The sequence below is a fragment of the Oncorhynchus masou genome, unplaced genomic scaffold, assembly GCF_036934945.1.
Source record: "Oncorhynchus masou masou isolate Uvic2021 unplaced genomic scaffold, UVic_Omas_1.1 unplaced_scaffold_1496, whole genome shotgun sequence".
Taxonomy (NCBI): Eukaryota; Metazoa; Chordata; class Actinopteri; order Salmoniformes; family Salmonidae; genus Oncorhynchus; species Oncorhynchus masou.
The window spans coordinates 82,714-104,155 of record NW_027004967.1 but is presented as its reverse complement, the minus strand read 5'-3'; the positions used below and the strand labels follow the sequence as shown (position 1 = coordinate 104,155).

The window sequence follows — 21,442 nt, the reverse complement described above, 5'->3', positions numbered from 1 at the left end:
TGGCAATTTCCAATTGATTACTTTCATGTTTCATGAAGACGTTGAATTAATAACTGTCTTCTGGAAGAAAATAAAACTCCTATTACAAAAATACCTGTTAAATCTGACTTAATATAGCAGTGTGCTGATGAAGTTTTAGCAGGTAAAATTACTTTTTAAAATATATGTAAATCACTAGTAGCAGAGTCAAAAAAGGCATCGTGAACACAGTGAACTCACGGAACACAGGGAACTCACGGAACACACGGAACACAGGGAACTCACGGAACACAGGGAACTCACGGAACACAGGGAACTCACGGAACACAGGGAACTCACGGAACACAGGGAACTCACGGAACACACGGAACACAGGGAACTCACGGAACACAGGGAACTCACGGAACACAGAGAACTCACGGAACACAGGGAACTCACGGAACACAGGGAACTCACGGAACACAGGAACTCACGGAACACAGGGAACTCACGGAACACACGGAACACAGGGAACTCACGGAACACAGGGAACTCACGGAACACAGGGAACTCACGAAACACACGGAACACAGGGAACTAACGGAACACAGGGAACACACAGAACACAGGGAACTCACGGAACACAGGGAACTCACGGAACACAGGGAACTCACGGAACTCATAAACACCCAGAAGCTTGTTTTTCTTCTTCCACCATCAATTTATTACATATTTTTAGCTTAAATTGTTCTGGAAAGAAGTGTAATAAACTAATGAAATCAGAGAACACTTGATCAGAGACCAGATCATATTCACTAGATCAGAGAACTGATTATATTCACTAGATCAGAGAACTGATCAGAGACCAGATCATGTTCACGAGATCAGAGAACTTATCGTATTCACAGGCTTGATAAAACTGGTTTGATTAAAAAGGCCTGATAAAACAAGTATGTCAGACCAGAGTGAGGGACAGAGTGTATATAGTGCACTACTTTAGACCAGAGCCCTATGGCACCCTATTCCCTATATAGTGCACTACTTTAGACCAGAGCCCTATGGCACCCTATTCCCTATATAGTGCACTTCTCCTGGTTAAAAGTAGTGCACTATATACAGTGCCTTTGGAAAGTATTCAGACCCCTAGACTTTTCTCACATTTTGTTACGTTACAGCCTTATTCTAAAATGGATTAAATACAACAACAAATCCACATCTATCTACACACAATACCCCATAATGACATCACAATACCCCACAATGACATCACAATACCCCATAATGACATCACAATACCCCACAATGACATCACAATACCCCACAATGACAAAGCAAAAACAACAGAAATACCTTATTTGCATAAGTATACAGACTCTTTGCTATGAGACTTGAAATTGAGCTCAGGTGCATCCTGTTTCCATTGATCATCCTTGAGATGTTTCTACAACTTGATTGGAGTCCACCTGTGGTAAATTCAATTGATTGGACATGATTTGGAAAGACACACACCTGTCTATATAAGGTCACACAGTTGACAGTGCATGTCAGAGCAAAAATCAAGCTATGAGGTCGAAGGAATTGTCCGTAGTGCTCCGAGACAGGATTGTGTCGAGGCACAGATCTGGGGAAGGGTACCAAAAAATGTCTGCAGCATTGAAGGTCCTCAAGAACATAGTTCTTAAATGGAATAAGTTTGGAACCACCAAGACTCTTCCTAGAGCTGGTCGTCCGGCCAAACTGAGTAATCTGAAGAGAAGGGCCTTGGTCAGGGAGTGAAAAAACTCCAGAGTTCCTTTGTGGAGATTGGAGATCCTTCCACAAGGACAACCATCTCTGCAGCACTCCACTAATCAGGCCTTTATGGTAGAGTGGTCAGGCGGAAGCCCCTCCTCAGTAAAAGGCACATGGCAGCCCACTTGGAGTTTGCCAAAAGGCACCTAAAGGACTTAGTCCACGAGAAACAATATTCTCTGGTCTGATGAAACCAAGATTGAACTCTTTGGTCTGAATTCCAAGCGTTACAGCTGGAGGAAACCTGGCACCATCCCTACGGTGAAGCATGGTGGTGGTAGCATCATGCTGTGGGGATGTTTTTCAGCGGCAGGGACTGGGATACTAGTCAAGATCGAGGGAAAGATGAACAGAGAAAAGTACAGAGAGATCCTTGATGAAAACCTGCTCCATAGCGCTCAGGACCTCAGACTGGGGTGAAGGTTCACATTCCAACAGGACAACGACCCTGAGCACACAGACAAGACAATGCAGAAGTGGCTTCAGGACAAGTCTCTGAATGTCCTTGAGTGGCCCAGCCAGAGCCTGGACTTGAACCCGATCTAACATCTCTGGAGAGGCCTGAAAACAGCTGTGCAGTGACGCTCCCCATCCACCCTGACAGAGGTTGAGAGGATCTGTAGAGAAGAACAGGAGAAACTCCCCAAATACAGGTACGGCTTGTAGCGTCATACCCAAGAAGATCTGAGGCTGTAATCTTCTGAACTGAAGGTGCATCAACAAAGTGCTGAGTAAAGGGTCTGAATACTTATGTAAATGTGATATTTCCATTTATTTTTTTATAAATTAGCAAAAAAAAATGTACCCAGTTTTTGTTTTGTCATTATTATTATTATTGTTTTGTCATTATTGTGTGTAAATTGATGAGGAAAAAAAACGTTTTTTATTTATTTTTTTTACCTTGATTTAACTAGGCAAGTCAGTTAAGAACACATTCTTATTTTCAATGACGGGCTACCGGGGAACAGTGGGTTAACTGCCTTGTTCAGGGGCAGGACGACAGATTTGGACCTTGTCAGCTCAGGTATTTGGTCCAATGCTCTAACCACTAGGCTACCTGCCTCCTCTAACCACCAGGCCACCTGCCTCCTCTAACCACCAGGCCACCTGCCTCCTCTAACCACCAGGCCACCTGCCTCCTCTAACCACTAGACTACCTGCCTCCTCTAACCACTAGACTACCTGCCTCCTCTAACCACTAGGCTACCTGCCCCTCTAACCACTAGGCCACCTGCCTCCTCTAACCACTAGGCTACCTGCCCCTCTAACCACTAGACTACCTGCCTCTAACCACTAGACTACCTCCCTCCTCTAACCACTAGACTACCTGCCTCCTCTAACCACTAGACTACCTGCCTCCTCTAACCACTAGGCTACCTGCCCCTCTAACCACCAGGCCACCTGCCTCCTCTAACCACCAGGCCACCTGCCTCCTCTAACCACCAGGCCATCTGCCTCCTCTAACCACCAGGCCACCTGCCTCCTCTAACCACCAGGCTACCTGCCTCCTCTAACCACTAGACTACCTGCCTCCTCTAACCACTAGACTACCTGCCTCCTCTAACCACTAGACTACCTGCCTCCTCTAACCACTAGACTACCTGCCTCTAACCACTAGACTACCTGCCTCCTCTAACCACCAGGCTACCTGCCTCCTCTAACCACTAGACTACCTGCCTCCTCTAACCACTAGACTAACCCTGCTACCTCCTCTAACCACTAGACTACCTGCCTCTAACCACTAGACTACCTGCCTCCTCTAACCACTAGACTACCTGCCTCCTCTAACCACCAGGCTACCTGCCTCCTCTAACCACTAGACTACCTGCCTCCTCTAACCACCAGGCTACCTGCCTCCTCTAACCACTAGGCTACCTGCCTCCTCTAACCACTAGACTACCTGCCTCCTCTAACCACTAGACTACCTGCCTCCTCTAACCACTAGACTACCTGCCTCCTCTAACCACTAGACTACCTGCCTCCTCTAACCACTAGACTACCTGCCTCCTCTAACCACTAGACTACTACCTGCCTCCTCTAACCACTAGACTACCTGCCTCCTCTAACCACTAGACTACCTGCCTCCTCTAACCACTAGGCTACCTGCCTCCTCTAACCACTAGACTACCTGCCTCCTCTAACCACTAGACTACCTGCCTCCTCTAACCACTAGACTACCTGCCTCCTCTAACCACCAGGCTACCTGCCTCCTCTAACCACTAGACTACCTGCCTCCTTTAACCACTAGACTACCTGCCTCCTCTAACCACTAGACTACCTGCCTCCTCTAACCACTAGACTACCTGCCTCCTCTAACCACTAGACTACCTGCCTCTAACCACTAGACTACCTGCCTCCTCTAACCACTAGACTACCTGCCTCCTCTAACCACTAGACTACCTGCCTCCTCTAACCACTAGACTACCTGCCTCCTCTAACCACTAGACTACCTGCCTCCTCTAACCACTAGACTACCTGCCTCCTCTAACCACTAGACTACCTGCCTCCTCTAACCACTAGACTACCTGCCTCCTCTAACCACTAGACTACCTGCCTCCTCTAACCACTAGACTACCTGCCTCCTCTAACCACTAGACTACCTGCCCTAACCACTAGACTACCTGCCTCCTCTAACCACTAGACTACCTGCCTCCTCTAACCACTAGACTACCTGCCTCCTCTAACCACTAGACTACCTGCCTCCTCTAACCACTAGACTACCTGCCTCCTCTAACCACTAGACTACCTGCCTCCTCTAACCACTAGACTACCTGCCTCCTCTAACCACTAGACTACCTGCCTCCTCTAACCACTAGACTACCTGCCTCCTCTAACCACTAGACTACCTGCCTCCTCTAACCACTAGACTAACCTGCCTCCTCTAACCACTAGACTACCTGCCTCCTCTAACCACTAGACTACCTGCCTCCTCTAACCACTAGACTACCTGCCTCCTCTAACCACTAGACTACCTGCCTCCTCTAACCACTAGACTACCTGCCTCCTCTAACCACTAGACTACCTGCCTCCTCTAACCACTAGACTACCTGCCTCCTCTAACCACTAGACTACCTGCCTCCTCTAACCACTAGACTACCTGCCTCCTCTAACCACTAGACTACCTGCCTCCTCTAACCACTAGACTACCTGCCTCCTCTAACCACTAGACTACCTGCCTCCTCTAACCACTAGACTACCTGCCTCCTCTAACCACTAGACTACCTGCCTCCTCTAACCACTAGACTACCTGCCTCCTCTAACCACTAGACTACCTGCCTCCTCTAACCACTAGACTACCTGCCTCCTCTAACCACTAGACTACCTGCCTCCTCTAACCACTAGACTACCTGCCTCCTCTAACCACTAGACTACCTGCCTCTAACCACTAGACTACCTGCCTCCTCTAACCACTAGACTACCTGCCTCCTCTAACCACTAGACTACCTGCCTCCTCTAACCACTAGACTACCTGCCTCCTCTAACCACTAGACTACCTGCCTCCTCTAACCACTAGACTACCTGCCTCCTCTAACCACTAGACTACCTGCCTCCTCTAACCACTAGACTACCTGCCTCCTCTAACCACTAGACTACCTGCCTCCTCTAACCACTAGACTACCTGCCTCCTCTAACCACTAGACTACCTGCCTCCTCTAACCACTAGACTACCTGCCTCCTCTAACCACTAGACTACCTGCCTCCTCTAACCACTAGACTACCTGCCTCCTCTAACCACTAGACTACCTGCCTCCTCTAACCACTAGGCTACCTGCCTCCTCTAACCACTAGGCTACCTGCCTCCTCTAACCACTAGACTACCTGCCTCCTCTAACCACTAGACTACCTGCCTCCTCTAACCACTAGACTACCTGCCTCCTCTAACCACTAGACTACCTGCCTCCTCTAACCACTAGACTACCTGCCTCCTCTAACCACTAGACTACCTGCCTCCTCTAACCACTAGGCTACCTGCCTCCTCTAACCACTAGCCTCCTCTAACCACTACCTGCCTCCTCTAACCACTAGACTACCTGCCTCCTCTAACCACTAGACTACCTGCCTCCTCTAACCACTAGACTACCTGCCTCCTCTAACCACTAGACTACCTGCCTCCTCTAACCACTAGACTACCTGCCTCCTCTAACCACTAGACTACCTGCCTCCTCTAACCACTAGACTACCTGCCTCCTCTAACCACTAGACTACCTGCCTCCTCTAACCACTAGACTACCTGCCTCCTCTAACCACTAGACTACCTGCAGCCCCAAATTGAATCAATTGTAGAATAAGGCTGAAACTTAACAACATGGGGAAAAAGTTAAGGGGTCCAAATGCACTGTACACACACTACCGCTCCTTACTCCTGGTCAAAAGTAGTGCACTATGTAGGGAATAGTGTTCCATTTAGGACTCAAACCGGAGAAAGAGAAACAGGTTCTCTGTCTCTTTCCACACAAACAGCTGGACTCACTGTCAGGCCCCCCCGTCAGATTAAAGAGACTCAGCCTCCTCTAACCACTAAAGAGGTCACCTGTCTTAAAGAGGTCTGCCTCCCCCCCTAGACTACCTGCCTCCTCAGGTTAAAGATGTCAGGCCCCGTCAGGTTAAAGAGGTCAGGCCCCCCGTCAGGTTAAAGACGTCAGGACCACCGTCAGATTAGAGGTCAGACTACCCCCGTCAGATTAGAGGTCAGGGCCCCCCCAGATTAAAGAGGTCAGGCCTCCTCTAACCAGGTTAAAGAGGTCAGCCTCCCCCCTAGACTACCAGGTTAAACTAGGTCAGCCTCCCCCACTAGACAGATTAAAGAGGTCAGCCTCCCCCCCTAGACTACCTGCCTCCTCTCAGGTTAAAGAGGTCAGGCCCCTCTAACCACAGGTTAAGGAGGTCAGGCCTCCCCCCCGACTACAGGTTAAAAGAGGTCAGCTCCCCCACCGACTACCAGATTAAAGAGGTCAGCCTCCCCCCTAGACTACCAGGTTAAAGAGGTCAGGCCCCCGTCAGGTTAAAGACATCAGGACCACCGCCTCAGATTAGAGGTCAGGGCCCCCATCAGATTAAAGAGGTCAGCCTCCTCTAACCCTAGACTACCAGGTTAAAGAGGTCAGGCTCCCCCCGACTACCAGGTTAAAGAGGTCAGCCTCCCCCCGTCAGGTTAAAGTGGTCTGCCTCCCCCCGTCAGATTAAAGAGGTCAGGCCCCCGTAACCACAGGTTAAAGAGGTCAGGCCCCCGTCAGGTTAAAGAGGTCAGGACCACCGTCAGATTAATGAGGTCAGCCTCCCCCACTAGACTACCAGGTTAAAGAAGTCAGACTACCCCCCTCTAACCACTAGGTTAAAGAGGTCAGGCCCCCCTGCCTCCCAGGTTAAAGAGGTCAGCCTCCCCCCTAGACTACCAGGTTAACCAAGAGGCCAGGACCACCGCCTCAGGTTAAAGAGGTCAGGCCCCCGTAACCACAGGTTAAAGAGGTCAGGACCACTAGACTACCAGGTTAAAGAGGTCAGCCTCCCCCACGTCAGGTTAAAGAGACTCAGGCCCCCCTAACCACAGGTTAAAGAGGTCAGGCCTCCCGTCAGATTAATGAGGTCAGGACCACCTGCCTCAGGTTAAAGAGGTCAGGCCCCCGTAACCACAGGTTAAAGTGGTCAGGGCCCCCTAACCACAGGTTAAAGAGGTCAGGCCCCCTAACCCAGGTTAAAGAGATCAGCCTCCCCCCATCAGGTTAAAGAGATCAGGCCCCCGTCAGGTTAAAGAGGTCAGGCCCCCCGACTACCTCAGGTTAAAGAGATCAGGCCCCCGTTCCAGGTTAAAGACGTCAGGGCCCCCGTCAGTAGTGCACTAACGAATAGGTCAGGACCACCATCAGGTTAATGAGGTCAGGCCCCCATCAGGTTAATGAGGTCAGGCCCCCGTCAGGTTAAAGAGGTCAGGCCCCCCCCCAGGCCCCCCGTCAGGTTAAAGAGATCCCCCCCGTCAGGTTAAAGACGTCAGGCCCCCCGTCAGGTTAAAGACGTCAGGCCCCCGTCAGGTTAAAGAGGTCAGGCCCCCCGTCAGGTTAAAGAGGTCAGGCCCCCCGTCAGGTTAAAGAGGTCAGGCCCCCCCCCCGTCAGGTTAAGAGGTCAGGCCCCCGTCAGATTAAAGAGGTCAGGCCCCCCGTCAGATTAAAGAGGTCAGGGCCCCCCGTCAGATTAAAGAGGTCAGGACCACCGTCAGATTAATGAGGTCAGGCCCCCCGTCAGATTAAAGAGGTCAGGACCACCGTCAGATTAATGAGGTCAGGCCCCCCGTCAGGTTAAAGAGGTCAGGCCCCCCCGTCAGGTTAAAGAGGTCAGGCCCCCCGTCAGATTAATGAGGTCAGGACCACCGTCAGGTTAAAGAGGTCAGGCCCCCCGTCAGGTTAAAGTGGTCAGGGCCCCCCGTCAGGTTAAAGAGGTCAGGCCCCCCGTCAGGTTAAAGAGATCAGGCCCCCGTCAGGTTAAAGACGTCAGGGCCCCCCGTCAGATTAACGAGGTCAGGACCACCATCAGGTTAATGAGGTCAGGCCCCCCGTCAGGTTAAAGAGGTCAGGCCCCCCGTCAGGTTAATGAGGTCAGGCCCCCCGTCAGGTTAAAGAGGTCAGGCCCCCCGTCAGATTAATGAGGTCAGGACCACCGTCAGGTTAAAGAGATCAGGCCCCCGTCAGGTTAAAGTGGTCAGGGCCCCCGTCAGGTTAAAGAGGTCAGGCCCCCCGTCAGGTTAAAGAGATCAGGCCCCCGTCAGGTTAAAGTGGTCAGGACCACCGTCAGGTTAAAGAGATCAGGCCCCCGTCAGATTAAAGAGATCAGGCCCCCGTCAGATTAAAGAGGTCAGGGCCCCCGTCAGGTTAAAGAGGTCAGGCCCCCCCGTCAGGTTAAAGAGGTCAGGCCCCCCCGTCAGGTTAAAGAGGTCAGGCCCCCCGTCAGGTTAAAGAGGTCAGGCCCCCCCCCCATCAGATTAAAGAGGTCAGGCCCCCGTCAGATTAAAGAGGTCAGGCCCCCTGTCAGGTTAAAGAGGTCAGGCCCCCTGTCAGATTAAAGAGGTCAGGACCGCCTGTCAGATTAAAGAGGTCAGGCCCCCTGTCAGGTTAAAGAGCCCCGTCAGGTTAAAGAGCGTCAGGCCCCCTGTCAGATTAAAGAGGTCAGGCCCCCTGTCAGGTTAAAGAGGTCAGGCCCCCTGTCAGATTAAAGAGGTCAGGCCCCCTGTCAGATTAAAGAGGTCAGGCCCCCTGTCAGGTTAAAGAGGTCAGGCCCCCTGTCAGATTAAAGAGGTCAGGCCCCCTGTCAGATTAAAGAGGTCAGGGTCAGATTAAAGAGGTCCCCCTGTCAGATTAAAGAGGTCAGGCCCCCGTCAGATTAAAGAGGTCAGGCCCCCCGTCAGATTAAAGAGGTCAGGCCCCCCGTCAGGTTAAAGAGGTCAGGCCCGCCTGTCCTTCTGACACCGATAGGGTTGCATGCATCCAGGTTTTCCAGAATTCCTGGGAATTTTTGAAAAATTACTGGAATTTTGCACCCCCTAGCCACAGATATCAGTTACAGTGAAAACATACATTACCCACAGCCATGAACTGATGACCATCATTCACTAAAGCCCTGAACTGATGACCAACATTCACTAAAGCCCTGAACTGATGACCATCATTCACTAAAGCCCTGAACTGATGACCATCATTCACTAAAGCCCTGAACTGATGACCATCATTCACTAAAGCCCTGAACTGATGACCATCATTCACTAAAGCCCTGAACTGATGACCATCATTCACTAAAGCCCTGAACTGATGACCATCATTCACTAAAGCCCTGAACTGATGACCATCATTCACTAAAGCGCTGAACTGATGACCATCATTCACTAAAGCGCTGAACTGATGACCATCATTCACTAAAGCCCTGAACTGATGACCATCATTCACTAAAGCCATGAACTGATGACCATCATTCACTAAAGCCCTGAACTGATGACCATCATTCACTACAAGTCATGAAGTGATGAACTACTGTACTATAGTGCTTGTGCAAATAATATGGGGAAATCAATCATTTTTATTTAAAAAATAATATCATTGAAGGATAAATAAAATTGGGAGATGACACTGTCCGTAGTGTTAAAATACAACAACAAAGTACAAACATTACCACAAAAAAATAAAAGAATGACAATGAAGATGGAAGTCAAATGTAGTTAAGTCCTAACGAATAGTACTATCGAGTACTAGATGAGTACTAATTACCAGTACTATCGAGTACTAGATGAGTACTAATTACCAGTACTATCGAGTACTAGATGAGTACTAATTACCAGTACTATCGAGTACTAGATGAGTACTAATTACCAGTACTATCGAGTACTAGACGAGTACTAATTACCAGTACTATCGAGTACCAGACTAGTTCTAATTACTAGTACTATCGAGTACTAGACTAGTACTATCATAGTAAGGAGAGTTGAGAGGGCAGATCAGTGGTAGCAGAGGCAGCCTGGGGGTGTATTCATTAGTCGCACACCGTAGCAAAACGCTACGCAATGGGAAACAAGAGTTTCTATTGGAAAATTCAAGTAGGTCCCTCCCCCGTTTGGTTCTTAATGAATACACCCCCAGGGTACCCCACACTGCTGCCCTCTGGATCCACATCGATTGTTTCTGCAATGATGATTGAACTATTTACAGTGAGAAGAACATCCAATCACAGGATGAAAACAGCGAACGGCAAAACGAGACAGAATACAAAATAAAACAGCTGTCCCTTCAACACACGCATTCTCTCTTAAGTCATGACAGAAATCAGTTGCCGTGAGATGTGTACACTAATATATTCTTAATAGATATAGATTTATAATATATGATAGTTTCTTGTATACAGGTTGCACATCCCCTCATTGTAGCTAGCTATCCTCTGTGCCCTTGGCAGAGATTACTTTACAACTCTTCTGTTAGATTTCCAAAGCTATTTTTTAAAATATACCTTAATGCATAAAAATAAAGATTTTGGCATTCTCTCACTGATTTTTTAAAATGTTTTTAGATGAGAACCTCTGGTCTGGAAGCTCAGTTCTCTTTCAGTGCTGCAGTCCTTCTGCCTGACAGGTGGTTGGGAGAGCAGATCATACTCCAGCCACCTGGGGGCGCTGTGAGCTGGACCAGGAGAGGGAGGAAGGAGTAGCAACCCCTGGTAAAGTTGTTTGAGTGTGTCTCGAGAGCTGGGAGGGCTCGGGTTGGGGTTGGGGCTGGGGTTGGGGTCGGGGTTGGGGCTGGGGTTGGGGTCGGGGTTGGGGCTGGGGTCGGGGCTGGGCCTGGGGTCGGGGCTGGGGTTGGGGTTGGGGTTGGGGCTGGGGTCGGGGTTGGGGTCGGGGCTGTGTGTTCTCAGATCCACAGGGTCATCATGTCCACTTCCACGTCATCCAAAGCAACAACAACTAAACCCACAATACAAATGAAATGTCTGGTAAGCAGCAGTAGCACCTCCATACCTTCCCGTCCTGTTCCCATCCTTCATCCCTGCTGATAGCTCCACCCACCCATCCATCTCCTCCACTCAGGTCCTCCACTAAGCCAATCCAGGCGGATGTAGAGACTGAGAGAAAGGCTCGTCTGCTCCTCTTCCTTCTCACAAACCTGCAAATTCATTAAAAAAGTATCCTCTCCCCCATCACCACCACCACCTCCTCCCCAGTCCACCACCTCCTCCTCCTCCCAGCTTCTCAGTCTCTAGAGTTGGATCTCAAAGGTCATGTGCAGCTCGGAGGAGAAGGGGTTAGTGGGCGAAGGCGTGGTGCGCTGGCGGGAGTGGCTCTCCAGGGCGGCCCACTTGGTCTCGAAGGGATCGGCCGTCGTCAGGGGTTGCGGGGGAAGGGGAGGGGCCGGGGAGGACGGAGGGGGCAGGGAGGGAGGGGCCCAGCTTTCGGCCCCACCCCCGTTGAAGGCTACACTCCCATTGGGTGCCTGGAAGGGAAGGGGCTGCTGGTGGGGGTTGCTGAAGGGGATACACACAGGGTGCTGATCAGGGTCATGCTGGGGGGTGGGGTACGCCTGGGGCTGGGGGGTGGGGTACGCCTGGGGCTGGGGGGTGGGGTACGCCTGGGGCTGGGGGGTGGGGTACGCCTGGGGCTGGGGGTGGGGTACGCCTGGGGCTGGGGGTGGGGTACGCCTGGGGCTGGGGGGTGGGGTACGCCTGGGGCTGAGTGGCTGAACCAAACACATTGGCCACCATCTGAGAGGGTGTGATGCCCATCACGGGCACACTGGGATGGGCATAGGGCAGCCCGTTGGACATGGGGTAGGAGGCTGGTGCCTGGGTGTGGTAGGCATGTTGACGAGGGGCCAGCATGGGAATCGCAGGGGGCAGGGAGGACATGAAGGCCACAGGGGCAACTGCCTGGGTTGGGGGGGTGGAGAAGGCCTGGTTAGGGGGTAGGGTAGCAGGGAAGGCCTGGTTAGGGGGTAGGGTAGCAGGGAAGGCCTGGTTAGGGGGTAGGGTAGCAGGGAAGGCCTGGTTAGGGGGTAGGGTAGCAGGGAAGGCCTGGTTAGGGGGTAGGGTAGCAGGGAAGGCCTGGTTAGGGGGTAGGGTAGCAGGGAAGGCCTGGTTAGGGGGTAGGGTAGCAGGGAAGGCCTGGGTGGAAGGCATGGGGACAATGAAAGCCTGGGTTGGGGGGATGGAGAAGGCTGGTGGGTTGGGGGTGAGGAACGGTTGGGAAGGGGGTGTGGACCCGAGTTGCGGAGCGCGGACAGACTTGGTGACCTCCTCGAGCCAACGGTCAGCCTCCGACGGCGTGCGGCGGTGGGAGTGGTGAGACGGAGACGATGTGGCGGAGGGAGGAGCTACAATCACTGGTGTCGTCCAATCACCTCCTAGTAGAGAAAACATGTTTAGATGTTTCGGGGTAAATCCTAATAATTGAACCTGAAAGTATCTTAAAACTGAACAATAACACCGACAACAGATGATGTAGAAAGAGCATTATCAATAGATTTGATTGATTGATGACAATCATGACGTTGCTAACTTGCTAAGCACTTTTCCCACAGTGCTTGTTGAATCCAGCCTGTCTGTGTTCTGGTCTGGTGTCTCAGTCCAGAGAAACAGAACCAGCCTGTCTGTGTTCTGGTCTGGTGTCTCAGTCCAGAGAAACAGAACCACTGTCTCAGTCCAGAGAAACAGAACCAGCCTGTCTGTGTTCTGGTCTGGTGTCTCAGTCCATAGAAACAGAACCAGCCTGTCTGTGTTCTGGTCTGGTGTCTCAGTCCAGAGAAACAGAACCAGCCTGTCTGTGTTCTGGTCTGGTGTCTCAGTCCAGAGAAACAGCACCAGCCTGTCTGTGTTCTGGTCTGGTGTCTCAGTCCAGAGAAACAGAACCAGCCTGTCTGTGTTCTGGTCTGGTGTCTCAGTCCAGACAAACAGAACCAGCCTGTCTGTGTTCTGGTCTGGTGTCTCAGTCCATAGAAACAGAACAACCACAGTAGGAGACAAACACCAAGGGGCCCGAGGCTCCGAAATCTATTTTTATGCTCTAGTCCTTACCTGGGTGTGCTGAGGTGGAGGTCGGGGGGGTATGGTGCCCTGCGTGGCCAGGAGTCTTGGCCCACGGGTTAGTCTCTCGGGCAGGAAGTGGAGGGGGCAGTGCTGGAGAGTTAGACAAAGCAGAAGGAGTGAAGACAGGACCTTTCACAACAGGAAACAGAAAGACATGACCTGCGAGTAGTTCAGTAGTATATAGACATGGTAATATTAGATGATACATACAGACACCATGTGGTAATATTAGATGATACATACAGACACCATGTGGTAATATTAGATGATACATACAGACACCATGTGATGTAATATTAGATGATACATACAGACACCATGTGGTAATATTAGATGATACATACAGACACCATGTGGTAATATTAGATGATACATACAGACACCATGTGGTATATAGACATGGTAATATTAGATGATACATACAGACACATGTGGTAATATACATACAGACACCATGTGGTAATATTAGATGATACATACAGACACCATGTGGTATATAGACATGGTAATATTAGATGATACATACAGACACCATACAGTGGTAATATTAGATGATACATACAGACACATGTGGTAATATTAGATGATACATACAGACATGTGGTAATATTAGATGATACATACAGACACCACCATACAGTGGTAATATTAGATGATACATACAGACACCATGTGGTAATATTAGATGATACATACAGACACCATGTGGTAATACAGACACAATGTGGTATATAACATTAATATTAGATGATTATTCAAAATGCAGGGAGATATTAGATGAAAACAGAACATGTGGTTATTGTGTACATGTCAGACGGTCTTGGTTTGTGTTGCAGTGGAGTGTAGTTACCTGGCTGACCCCGGGTGGTACAGGTGACTGTGGGGTGGAGGTTAGATGATACATGGGGGCCTGGGAGAAGGGGTAATATCAGGAGGCCCACTACAGGCACCATCTGGGTACATTGACAGCTGATATTAGATGATACATACCTCCACCTCTGGGACTGGAGGAACATACATGGACATTTGTCAAACATTCAGCCATGAGGTACCCTCACAAAAAACACTGTTCATGATGAGTGCTGTCTGGGGGCGCTGAGGACGGAGCAGAAGACACATACTGTTGTATTGGACAGAAACATTATGGAACAATACTGTTGTATTGTATGGACAGAATCATTATGGACAATACTGTTGTCAAACATTATGGACAATATCCTATGGAAAATATTGTACTTGGACAGAATCATTATGGACAATACTTGTTGTGTTGGACAGAATCATTATGGACAATACTGTTGTATTGGTGGACAGAAACATTATGGACAATACTGTTGTATTGGCCTGGACAGAAGGGGTCATTATGGACAATACTGTTGTATTGTAGTGGACAGAATCATTATGGACAATACTGTTGTAGTGGACAGAAACATTATGGACAATACTGTTGTATTGTATTGGACAGAATCATTATGGACAATACTGTCATTGTATTGGACAGAATCATTATGGACAATACTGTTGTAGTGGACAGAATCATTATGGGACAATACTGTTGTAGTGGACAGAATCATTATGGACAATACTGTTGTGTTGTAGTGGACAGAATCATTATGGACAATACTGTTGTATTGGACAGAATCATTATGAACAATACTGTTGTATTGGACAGAATCATTATGGACAATACTGTTGTATTGTATTGGACAGAATCATTATGGACAATACTGTTGTAGTGGACAGAATCATTATGGACAATACTGTTGTATTGTATTGGACAGAATCATTATGGACAATACTGTTGTATTGGACAGAATCATTATGGACAATACTGTTGTATTGGACAGAATCATTATGGACAATACTGTTGTATTGGACAGAATCATTATGGACAATACTGTTGTATTGGACAGAAACATTATGGACAATACTGTTGTATTGGACAGAATCATTATGGACAATACTGTTGTAGTGGACAGAATCATTATGGACAATACTGTTGTATTGGACAGAATCATTATGGACAATACTGTTGTATTGTAGTGGACAGAAACATTATGGACAATACTGTTGTATTGGACAGAATCATTATGGACAATACTGTTGTATTGTAGTGGACAGAAACATTATGGACAATACTGTTGTATTGGACAGAATCATTATGGACAATACTGTTGTATTGGACAGAATCATTATGGACAATACTGTTGTAGTGGACAGAATCATTATGGACAATACTGTTGTATTGGACAGAATCATTATGGACAATACTGTTGTAGTGGACAGAAACATTATGGACAATACTGTTGTATTGTAGTGGACAGAATCATTATGGACAATACTGTTGTATTGTTGGACAGAAACATTATGGACAATACTGTTGTAGTGGACAGAATCATTATGGACAATACTGTTGTAGTGGACAGAATCATTATGGACAATACTGTTGTAGTGGACAGAATCATTATGGACAATACTGTTGTATTGTAGTGGACAGAAACATTATGGACAATACTGTTGTAGTGGACAGAAACATTATGGACAATACTGTTGTATTGGACAGAATCATTATGGACAATACTGTTGTATTGGACAGAATCATTATGGACAATACTGTTGTATTGGACAGAATCATTATGGACAATACTGTTGTATTGGACAGAATCATTATGGACAATACTGTTGTAGTGGACAGAATCATTATGGACAATACTGTTGTAGTGGACAGAATCATTATGGACAATACTGTTGTATTGGACAGAAACATTATGGACAATACTGTTGTAGTGGACAGAAACATTATGGACAATACTGTTGTATTGGACAGAATCATTATGGACAATACTGTTGTAGTGGACAGAATCATTATGGACAATACTGTTGTAGTGGACAGAAACATTATGGACAATACTGTTGTATTGGACAGAATCATTATGGACAATACTGTTGTGTTGGACAGAAACATTATGGACAATACTGTTGTATTGGACAGAATCATTATGGACAATACTGTTGTAGTGGACAGAAACATTATGGACAATACTGTTGTTGTAGTGGACAGAATCATTATGGACAATACTGTTGTGTTGTAGTGGACAGAAACATTATGGACAATACTGTTGTAGTGGACAGAAATCATTATGGACAATACTGTTGTAGTGGACAGAAACATTATGGACAATACTGTTGTAGTGGACAGAATCATTATGGACAATACTGTTGTATTGTAGTGGACAGAATCATTATGGACAATACTGTTGTAGTGGACAGAATCATTATGGACAATACTGTTGTAGTGGACAGAAACATTATGGACAATACTGTTGTATTGGACAGAATCATTATGGACAATACTGTTGTAGTGGACAGAATCATTATGGACAATACTGTTGTAGTGGACAGAATCATTATGGACAATACTGTTGTAGTGGACAGAATCATTATGGACAATACTGTTGTAGTGGACAGAATCATTATGGACAATACTGTTGTAGTGGACAGAATCATTATGGACAATACTGTTGTAGTGGACAGAAACATTATGGACAATACTGTTGTAGTGGACAGAATCATTATGGACAATACTGTTGTATTGGACAGAAACATTATGGACAATACTGTTGTATTGGACAGAAACATTATGGACAATACTGTTGTAGTGGACAGAATCATTATGGACAATACTGTTGTATTGTAGTGGACAGAATCATTATGGACAATACTGTTGTATTGGACAGAAACATTATGGACAATACTGTTGTATTGGACAGAAACATTATGGACAATACTGTTGTATTGTAGTGGACAGAATCATTATGGACAATACTGTTGTATTGTAGTGGACAGAATCATTATGGACAATACTGTTGTATTGGACAGAATCATTATGGACAATACTGTTGTAGTGGACAGAATCATTATGGACAATACTGTTGTGTTGTAGTGGACAGAAACATTATGGACAATACTGTTGTATTGGACAGAATCATTATGGACAATACTGTTGTAGTGGACAGAATCATTATGGACAATACTGTTGTAGTGGACAGAATCATTATGGACAATACTGTTGTATAGTGGACAGAATCATTATGGACAATACTGTTGTATTGGACAGAATCATTATGGACAATACTGTTGTATTGGACAGAATCATTATGGACAATACTGTTGTAGTGGACAGAATCATTATGGACAATACTGTTGTAGTGGACAGAATCATTATGGACAATACTGTTGTATTGTAGTGGACAGAAACATTATGGACAATACTGTTGTAGTGGACAGAATCATTATGGACAATACTGTTGTATTGGACAGAAACATTATGGACAATACTGTTGTATTGGACAGAATCATTATGGACAATACTGTTGTAGTGGACAGAATCATTATGGACAATACTGTTGTAGTGGACAGAATCATTATGGACAATACTGTTGTATTGTAGTGGACAGAAACATTATGGACAATACTGTTGTAGTGGACAGAATCATTATGGACAATACTGTTGTATTGGACAGAAACATTATGGACAATACTGTTGTATTGGACAGAAACATTATGGACAATACTGTTGTATTGGACAGAATCATTATGGACAATACTGTTGTATTGGACAGAATCATTATGGACAATACTGTTGTATTGGACAGAAACATTATGGACAATACTGTTGTATTGTATTGGACAGAAACATTATGGACAATACTGTTGTATTGGACAGAAACATTATGGACAATACTGTTGTATTGTAGTGGACAGAATCATTATGGACAATACTGTTGTAGTGGACAGAATCATTATGGACAATACTGTTGTAGTGGACAGAATCATTATGGACAATACTGTTGTAGTGGACAGAAACATTATGGACAATACTGTTGTATTGTATTGGACAGAAACATTATGGACAATACTGTTGTATTGGACAGAAACATTATGGACAATACTGTTGTATTGTAGTGGACAGAATCATTATGGACAATACTGTTGTAGTGGACAGAATCATTATGGACAATACTGTTGTAGTGGACAGAATCATTATGGACAATACTGTTGTAGTGGACAGAAACATTATGGACAATACTGTTGTATTGTATTGGACAGAAACATTATGGACAATACTGTTGTATTGGACAGAAACATTATGGACAATACTGTTGTATTGTATTGGACAGAAACATTATGGACAATACTGTTGTAGTGGACAGAATCATTATGGACAATACTGTTGTAGTGGACAGAAACATTATGGACAATACTGTTGTATTGTATTGGACAGAAACATTATGGACAATACTGTTGTAGTGGACAGAATCATTATGGACAATACTGTTGTATTGTATTGGACAGAATCATTATGGACAATACTGTTGTAGTGGACAGAATCATTATGGACAATACTGTTGTATTGTATTGGACAGAATCATTATGGACAATACTGTTGTAGTGGACAGAATCATTATGGACAATACTGTTGTGTTGTATTGGACAGAATCATTATGGACAATACTGTTGTAGTGGACAGAATCATTATGGACAATACTGTTGTATTGGACAGAAACATTATGGACAATACTGTTGTAGTGGACGGAAACATTATGGACAATACTGTTGTATTGGACAGAAACATTATGGACAATACTGTTGTATTGTAGTGGACAGAATCATTATGGACAATACTGTTGTAGTGGACAGAAACATTATGGACAATACTGTTGTAGTGGACAGAATCATTATGGACAATACTGTTGTATTGGACAGAAACATTATGGACAATACTGTTGTATTGGACAGAATCATTATGGACAATACTGTTGTAGTGGACAGAAACATTATGGACAATACTGTTGTAGTGGACAGAAACATGATGGACAATACTGTTGTAGTGGACAGAATCATTATGGACAATACTGTTGTAGTGGACAGAATCATTATGGACAATACTGTTGTATTGTATTGGACAGAAACATTATGGACAATACTGTTGTAGTGGACAGAATCATTATGGACAATACTGTTGTATTGGACAGAATCATTATGGACAATACTGTTGTAGTGGACAGAATCATTATGGACAATACTGTTGTATTGGACAGAATCATTATGGACAATACTGTTGTAGTGGACAGAAACATTATGGACAATACTGTTGTATTGGACAGAAACATTATGGACAATACTGTTGTATTGGACAGAATCATTATGGACAATACTGTTGTAGTGGACAGAATCATTATGGACAATACTGTTGTAGTGGACAGAATCATTATGGACAATACTGTTGTATTGGACAGAATCATTATGGACAATACTGTTGTAGTGGACAGAATCATTATGGACAATACTGTTGTAGTGGACAGAATCATTATGGACAATACTGTTGTATTGGACAGAATCATTATGGACAATACTGTTGTATTGGACAGAAACATTATGGACAATACTGTTGTATTGGACAGAATCATTATGGACAATACTGTTGTATTGGACAGAAACATTATGGACAATACTGTTGTATTGGACAGAATCATTATGGACAATACTGTTGTAGTGGACAGAAACATTATGGACAATACTGTTGTAGTGGACAGAATCATTATGGACAATACTGTTGTATTGTATTGGACAGAATCATTATGGACAATACTGTTGTATTGTATTGGACAGAAACATTATGGACAATACTGTTGTATTGGACGGAAACATTATGGACAAAAACATTCAGAAAACCAAAGCTCACATAGCAAGCCACTGATGCCTAATATTGTTTCATACATGGTTACAAAGTGATGTATTGATCTATTGTAGGTGAATGAGACAAGAGTGGACCCACATCTGACCTGTGTTGTTCATTGTTTAAGTGAGACTAGCTAGACTGACCTGTGTTGTTCATTGTTTAAGTGAGACTAGCTAGACTGACCTGTGTTGTTCATTGTTTAAGTCAGACTAGCTAGACTGACCTGTGTTGTTCATTGTTTAAGTGAGACTAGCTACAGACTGATCTGTGTTGTTCATTGTTTAAGTGAGACTAGCTAGACTGACCTGTGTTGTTCATTGTTTAAGTCAGACTAGCTAGACTGACCTGTGTTGTTCATTGTTTAAGTGAGACTAGCTAGACTGACCTGTGTTGTTCATTGTTTAAGTGAGACTAGCTAGACTGACCTGTGTTGTTCATTGTTTAAGTCAGACTAGCTAGACTGACCTGTGTTGTTCATTGTTTAAGTCAGACTAGCTAGACTGACCTGTGTTGTTCATTGTTTAAGTCAGACTAGCTAGACTGACCTGTGTTGTTCATTGTTTAAGTGAGACTAGCTACAGACTGACCTGTGTTGTTCATTGTTTAAGTGAGACTAGCTAGACTGACCTGTGTTGTTCATTGTTTAAGTCAGACTAGCTACAGACTGACCTGTGTTGTTCATTGTTTAAGTCAGACTAGCTACAGACTGACCTGTGTTGTTCATTGTTTAAGTGAGACTAGCTACTGACTGACCTGTGTTGTTCATTGTTTAAGTGAGACTAGCTACTGACTGACCTGTGTTGTTCATTGTTTAAGTGAGACTAGCTACAGACTGACCTGTGTTGTTCATTGGGAAGTCAGACTAGCTACTGACTGACCTGTGTTGTTCATGGGGAAGTCAGACTAGCTAGACTGACCTGTGTTGTTCATTGTTTAAGTGAGACTAGCTACAGACTGACCTGTGTTGTTCATTGTTTAAGTGAGACTAGCTACAGACTGACCTGTGTTGTTCATTGTTTAAGTCAGACTAGCTACAGACTGACCTGTGTTGTTCATTGTTTAAGTGAGACTAGCTAGACTGACCTGTGTTGTTCATTGTTTAAGTCAGACTAGCTACAGACTGACCTGTGTTGTTCATTGTTTAAGTCAGACTAGCTACAGACTGACCTGTGTTGTTCATTGTTTAAGTGAGACTAGCTAGACTGACCTGTGTTGTTCATTGTTTAAGTGAGACTAGCTACAGACTGACCTGTGTTGTTCATTGTTTAAGTGAGACTAGCTACAGACTGACCTGTGTTGTTCATTGTTTAAGTGAGACTAGCTACAGACTGACCTGTGTTGTTCATTGTTTAAGTGAGACTAGCTACTGACTGACCTGTGTTGTTCATTGTTTAAGTGAGACTAGCT

General features: G+C 45.6%; 1 pseudogene; it reads right to left on the bottom strand.

Annotated features, from left to right (window-relative positions):
- Positions 1-9,787: 9,787 nt before the first annotated feature.
- The window catches only part of LOC135531030 (protein numb homolog), a 56,839-nt pseudogene continuing 45,184 nt past the window's right edge, over positions 9,788-21,442 (bottom strand).